We start from the raw sequence: 6,995 nt of genomic DNA on the forward strand, positions 1-6,995 counted from the left end.
AGTAATTTATTCAGCTTACATCTCATTTGTTATCCCCTCACTTGTATCTTGCCGTTCCCCCTCCCTCTCTCTTTTATCCTATTCCCCTCCCGTAGGTCTGTGACAGAAGGGGGCCTTGTCCCCCACTATAAGATCACAGCCTATCAGGTCTCTTCCCGGTAGCCTGTTTACTCTTCCTCTGAGTGTCACCAGATCTCTCCACCAAGGGGAAGTGGTCAAATAGGGGACACCAGAGCTCATGTCCAAGTCAGTCCCCATCCTACACACAATTGTGGAGAATGTGGTGTCCGTTGGCTAGATAGGATAGGGGTTCAAAGTTTACTGCATGTATTGACCTTGGCTGGTGCCCTAGTTTGAGCAAGATCCCTGGGCCTAGATCTGCCCATCATAATGCTCTTCTTGTAGCTTTCTAGGACCCTCTGGATCCTTCTGTTTCCCCATTCTTCCTTACCTCTCTCACCTAGCATCCCAATAGGAAGTCCTAGTATCTATCCAGTCTCCTGCTAAGTGAATACTTTCAGGGGACATCTCTGTTGGGCTAGTATCCAATTACAAGTGAGTATATGCCATGTGTATCTTTCTGGGTCTGGGTTAACTCACTTGGGATGATCATCTCTAGTTCCATCCATTTGTCCACAAATTTCGGGATTTCCTTCTTTTTAATAGCTGAGTAGTATTCCATAGTGTAAATGTACCACTGTTTTTTTTTAATCCATTTTGGCTATTATGAATAAGGCTGCTATAAATATGGTTGGGCATATGTCCTTGTGTGGTGGAGAATCTTTTGGGTATATTCTAAAGAGTGGAATAGCTGGGTCTTGGGGAAGCCCTATTCCCAGTTTTCTGAGAAAGTGCCAGATTGATTTCCAAAGTGGTTGTCCAAGTTTGCACTCCCACCAGTAATGAAGGAGTGTTCCCCTTTCTCCACATCCTCTCCAGCATGTGCTGTCATTTGAGTTTTTGATCTTAGCCATTCTGATGGGTGTAAGATGGAATCTTAGAGTTGTTTTGATTTGCATTTCTCTGATGGCTAAGGATGTTGGGCCTTTCTTTAGCCGTTTTTCAGCCATTCATCATTCCTATGTTGACAATTCTGTTTAGTTTTGAGCCCCATTTATTAATTGAGTTATTTGGTTTGGTGGTGTTTAATTTCTTGAGTTCTTTATATATTTTGGATATTAGGTCTTTGTCAGATGTAGGGTTGGTGAATATCTTTTCCCAGTCAGTAGGCTGTCACCTTGTTCTATCGACAGTGTCTTCTGCCTTACAGAAGCTTCTCAGCCTCACAAGGTCCCATTTATTAATTGTTGACTTTAGAACCTGGGCTGTTGGAGTTATGTTCAGGAAGTTGTCTCCTGTGCTAATGAGTTCGAGGTTCTTCCTCACTTTTTCTTCTAACCGATTTAGTGTCTCTGGTTTTATGTTGAGGTCTTTAATCCATTAGATCTGAGCTTTGTGCATGGCAATATATATGGATCTACTTGCATCTTTTTACATGTAGACATCCAGTTAGACCAGCACCATTTGTTGAAGATGCTATTCTTTTTCCATTGAATAGATTTGGCTTCTTTGTCAAAAATCAAGTGTCCGTATGTGTGTGGATTTATTTCTGGGTCTTCAATTCTATTCCATTGGTCAACTAGCCTATTTCTATGCTAATACCATGCTGTCTTAATTACTGTTGCTCTATAGTACAGCTTGAAATCACATATGGAGATTCCTCTGGAGGATCTTTCATTGTACAGGATTGGAAAAATGGGTTTTATTAAACCACGTGTCTTAATTTCATGTTAGAATCTTAGATTGCCACTTGGTTCATGCCATTGTGGACATCAACTTTTGAGTTGTCTTCTTAAATAAAAAAGATTTTGTTTTGGGTTTGGTATTAAAAACACAGATAAGAAATTTAAAATGTTTTAAGTAAATTCAAAGGGTTACTACTGTTCAAACTTGCTTTCTAAATGTCTAAGAGTTGGGGTGATTTGGAGTTAAGATAAAATATTTGAGTAGGATGGTGGTAGCCCATGCTTTTGATCACATCAGAGACCCAGACACCGAGGTTAGTTGTTTTCTAAATTCTAGAGTTACAATGAACAAGGTGGTGGTGGTGCACATTTTAATGCTACGTATCAGGGACAAAAACTCAGATACTGATTCTAATTGTTTGCACACTAGAGAAATCACATACCATTTATTTTTATTTTTATTTCTTTCCTTTTTTTCTGCATACAATTTTTACAAATTATTATAAAAACCTTCTACAGGGCTACTAGAAAGGCAGCTAACTTCCAATGAAATCAGGAATAATGAGCAGCTCTTGTAAGTGCCAGAAAGTCCATCTCTGTGCACACAATCCTGAACCAGATGATACCTTAATTGTGTATATCATAGTTATTGATGAATTGGCAACTGGGGACTCTTCATAAAGCAGAAAGGATTCCACCAACATTTGCCTGTTGGTTTCTATTGCAAACTCTTCCCATATAAGGAGAATGAATATTCTTTCTTTGAGAAACAAATCTGGGCACTTTATGAGGCATGGAGAACCTTATACTCAGTCATTGCCAACCATCCTGTGGTCACAAGGGTGCCCCTTACAATGATAAATTGGACCTCTTTGAAGAATTATCCATGGAAGGAAAAGGTATTACAGTGGAACTGGTACCTATCTGAATTCCTTCATGCCCAGGATGTGGTAGCAAAGGGATTTGTGCCTTCCTAAACTGAAGAAATAGCTCAGTTGCCTATAATCTCAGATATAGCTATTTTTTCATCCCTGATCAAATGAAAATTACCACCCTTCCCCCAAAAGAGGCCCCTATTGAACTGTGGGGACCCACTGAATGGCCACAACATCTGGATAATGCATAGTTTGCTGGTGATTCTTCAACCACTGATGGAACCAGAACTAATAGAGAATGCTAGCCAATACACTGGGGGTTGGAATGGCCAATTCTGAAGAAGGAACCACAAAATCAGTGCAGCACATTGCCTAGCAGACAAACAGCTAGGAAAGAAAAGAAAACCTCTGTCTTCTCCAATCCATGATGCATGTGCAATGGTATAGCTATACGGCCATCACAATGGAAGCCCACTAAATTAGACAAATAGCAAAGGTCATGGGAGGCAAGAATGGAAAGTATAAAACCTAGCAGAACTTAGGAAAGACATCAAATTTTATGTAGCTCACAGAGGCAGGACAAGTGAACATCTGAAAACAATGAAATAGTGGACAATTGGCATCATGTGTAATTAAGACTAGAATATTAAATTTTTTTCAGGGAAGAAATTAGGAATAAATCAGCAATAATGATAAAACTTGAATGTTTACCCCAACACTAAAAAAAAAAAAAAAAAAAAAAAAAAAAAAAGGGAAATGGAGAACCTAATTAAACCAAGTGGCCCTAGGAGAATCATCATTTAAGGAGTCCATAGCCAGGTGATGATTCACACCTTTAATCTCAGCACTTGGGAGGCAGAGGCAGGCACATGGGAATTACAGTAATTTAAAATTAAAAGCTGATTGTAAATGGCAGGCTGAAATTCAAAGTGAATGGTTATCATGATCTAAAAATAAATACACTTAAATCTTGAGTTTATATATAAAGAGAAAGGGAATATATGTATACTTATCCACACATAGTAGGGTGTATTTAATATCAGAAATTTCAAAAAAAATTTTTTTTAAGTTTCAATGGAAAGATAATACTTTTCCTGTTGTTAAAAAACATTTTGCCAGCAGCAGAGGCTTGTAGAATGCAGAGCTGTCTGCGCCGGGTTGGTCCCAGTCCCTCGGCTTTCTCTTGGGGCCAGCCTACCTTGCCCCTTGGCGCCATGACCACTACTACCACCTTCAAGTGTGTGGACCCCAACAGCAGGAACAGCTCCTGGGTTTTGAGGCCTCCAGGTAGCAAGTCCAATTTTCTTTAGGCTTTGATGAGCCAACAAAATAGCCTGTGAGGGAAAACAAGATGGCCTCTAGCATTTTTGGGACACCTGAAGAAAATCACTCATCCTGGGCCAGGTGCTGGTGCCAAGTCTAGTGGTGGCAGGGAAGATTTGGATTCACCTGGAACACAGAGAATCAACTCCTCTGTTTTTTTTTTTTATTAATTTTTAAAATTAATTTATTCTTGTTACATCTCAATGGTTATCCCATCCCTTGTATCCTCCCATTCTTCCCTCCCTCCCATTTTCCCATTATTCCCCTCCCCTATGACTGTTCCTGAGGGGCATTACCTCCCCCTGTATATGCTCATAGGGTATCAAGTCTCTTCTTGGTAACCTGCTGCCCTTCCTCTGAGTGCCACCAGGTCTCCCCCTCCAGGGGACATGGTCAAATGTGATGCACCAGAGTACATGAGAAAGTCATATCCCACTCTCAAGAATCAACTCCTCTGAAGCAAGCTCTAGAGACTTAGACCTCAAGGGAGAAGGTAATATGCATGAAAATATGGACACAGATTTCCAAGCCAACCTAAGGGCAGATGGAAGAGAAGCCGGTGCCTGCTGCACCTGTGCCCACCCCAGTGGCTCTAGCCCCAGAGCCATCCAGGAGAAACCCTGCTGGTGGCAAATCCTGCCTGGTCTTGGGTTAGCTTCTTCTGTTGGAACTCTGTCCTTTTGTTTGTTTTTCCATGCTTGTGAATTGCACAACGTGAGCCTGACTGTACCTCTTTTGGATTTGTTTCATTAAAAAAGAAGTACTTTATGTACTGCTGTCTATTTTTTTCCTTCTTCCTCTTTCCCTGTTCCTTTTTCTTCTGTCTGACTCCTGGGTCTGTGGGCCATGGCATGAGTATTTTCTAGTAGTAGACTGGAGTAGTAGACTGTTTCTAAGAGCAAATGATCTGGTTCCTGATGTGTTAGAGATTCTTTTGTACTAGGATCCTGATGTTGTACTTGGCTTCCTGTGATGGGACAGACAGCAGCCATGGGCACTGGCCCGCAGCCTTACACCAACTGTCTGAGGTCATAGCTCTGCTTTCTTTGGTGTCGTGCCATCACCAGTGTCCTTTGCTAAGCAGCACCTTCCTGTGCCTCATGGAATGATGAAAGCAGCTGTACCTCACACACCACTGCCCACAAAGCAAAGGAGCTGCCGTTTGTACCCTGAGGATGCTAGGGCCCACTGTGACTGGCCATCTGCTGGGCAGAGCCACCCGGGCACACAGGACGGCTTCAGGTGTCCAACCAAGCTGCCCTGGAATTGCAAGGTGAAGCTCACAAGGGAGGCAATCCCGGAGTGGGGCTGTCGGTGCGAGTCCCACAGGGACATCCTAACTTAACAACTCAACAACGCCATGTACGCTGCGTGCATGACCATGAAGAAAGTCTCATCCGTGAGACTTATACTTTTCAGTTCTGGACTGTTGCTTACAGTAAACAATGCCACCTTTAAAAAAACAAAGATAAAAAAACAAACAAAACAAAACATTTTTGCCCTAGCAAATATATAAATTGCCAAAAAAGATCCCCCAGTCTCTGAGTTAGGGTTTGGGTAGGGTTTTGTTTTTACCTTTCCACGAGAATAAAAACATCCAACTAAGGAGTCCAGAGACCACTAGACAAGTAAAACATCTGAAGGAAAAGAGTGGATTTTCAATAGAAATTGTCCCAAGAAAAACTAAATTGGCCAAGTTGTATCGCCCACCTCCAGCTTGTCTCTGCTGCCCTCTTAAGACTTGAGTGGCAAATGGTCTTTTTGTGGTCACAATTCAATTAAAAAATTAAAGCTAGTTTTGTGGTTGGAGTGTTGTATGCATAACAATTATTGTGTCATTCAAATGCTGATTTCTGCACCCCCCCATGTCTGGTTGCAATCCTTGTTCTGAGAATCTCCAGTTTCAGTGTTGTGTAAACACTGCTCCCCACTTGTCTCCTAATATGCAAATAAAGGAGATTACAGCCAATCACTGAGCAGGGGAGAGAATAGGGCTGGACTTCCTACCAGCCAGCAGAGGAGGGGTTAGAAGATTCAGCTAGGGCATTAAGCCAGAGGCAGAGGTCTAAGAGAAATCAGGAGAGGAGCTGGAGCAAGGAGAGCTACAAAATGCCAAGTATCTCTGAGATGTATGCTAAGAGAAAACCAGATTAGCTTAGAGGGTTAAGAATAGAGTAATAAGTGCTCAGTTATTGTGTTGTGAAGCTTATTATTAAATATAAGAGAGTCTCAATTATTTGTGTGATAGCCGGGTTAAGAGAGAAACCGAGAAACAAACACAGTTATATAAAAACTGTAACGTAGTGTGGCTTTTTCATTCTCTAAACCTATGCACGCTTGTTAAAGGAAAACCCAAAATCTCTGTCTCATATGAGAAGAACCACCTGGTATGGGAGAGGGGAAGCAAATAAAAGAAAAGAAGAAGAAGGAAAAAGGAACTATTCTATTGCCATTAATTTCATAATTTTTCATTTGATTCTTTAAAACTTTTCTAAAGGTATAAACATATCTCAAAATCTATAAGATTATTATGTATATATAAACTTCTGTCATGATACAAGTAGACATAGAGAGTACTAAGTAATTCTAGAAATAAGCTTCATTTAGCTTCCTGTATAGGAAGGGTTGAGTCTGAAGCTGGTAACTAGGAACAAAGTTTGTGTCCCTCAGTTGGATTCAATAGATTGTGGCCCTCAAATTTACAGAGACCTGCTAAATATGGCATTTAACATTTTTAAGTTTTCCACAATAAACCATGACCATTCCTGACAGTAACTTATGATATCTCTGAGAAGATGATGGGGCCCTGCCATGACTAATCTACCTGGATTGTGGTAACGCTAACCATTAAACTAGTCTGCCCCATGCCTCTGCTGCTGCCAGGTTCTGGGCGAACAGTAGAAACCTTTGGGATGACTGCTGTGTTCTACCTAGCCAGGATTGCCACTAAGCTGACAAACACTACTCAAAGATCAGCTTTGGGCTACAAACTTCTCAGGACATTCAAATTTGAAATAAAAAATACTTAATCCTAAGACTGCCAAGTACAACC

The 6,995-nt window shown here is 41.1% G+C and overlaps 1 pseudogene; it reads left to right on the forward strand.

Annotated features, from left to right (window-relative positions):
- The first annotated feature begins 3,834 nt into the window (after positions 1-3,834).
- Positions 3,835-4,725, forward strand: LOC127205607 (jupiter microtubule associated homolog 1-like; annotated as a pseudogene).
- The last annotated feature ends 2,270 nt before the right edge of the window (positions 4,726-6,995 follow it).

The sequence above is a fragment of the Acomys russatus genome, chromosome 22 (assembly GCF_903995435.1).
Source record: "Acomys russatus chromosome 22, mAcoRus1.1, whole genome shotgun sequence".
Classification (NCBI taxonomy): domain Eukaryota; kingdom Metazoa; phylum Chordata; class Mammalia; order Rodentia; family Muridae; genus Acomys; species Acomys russatus.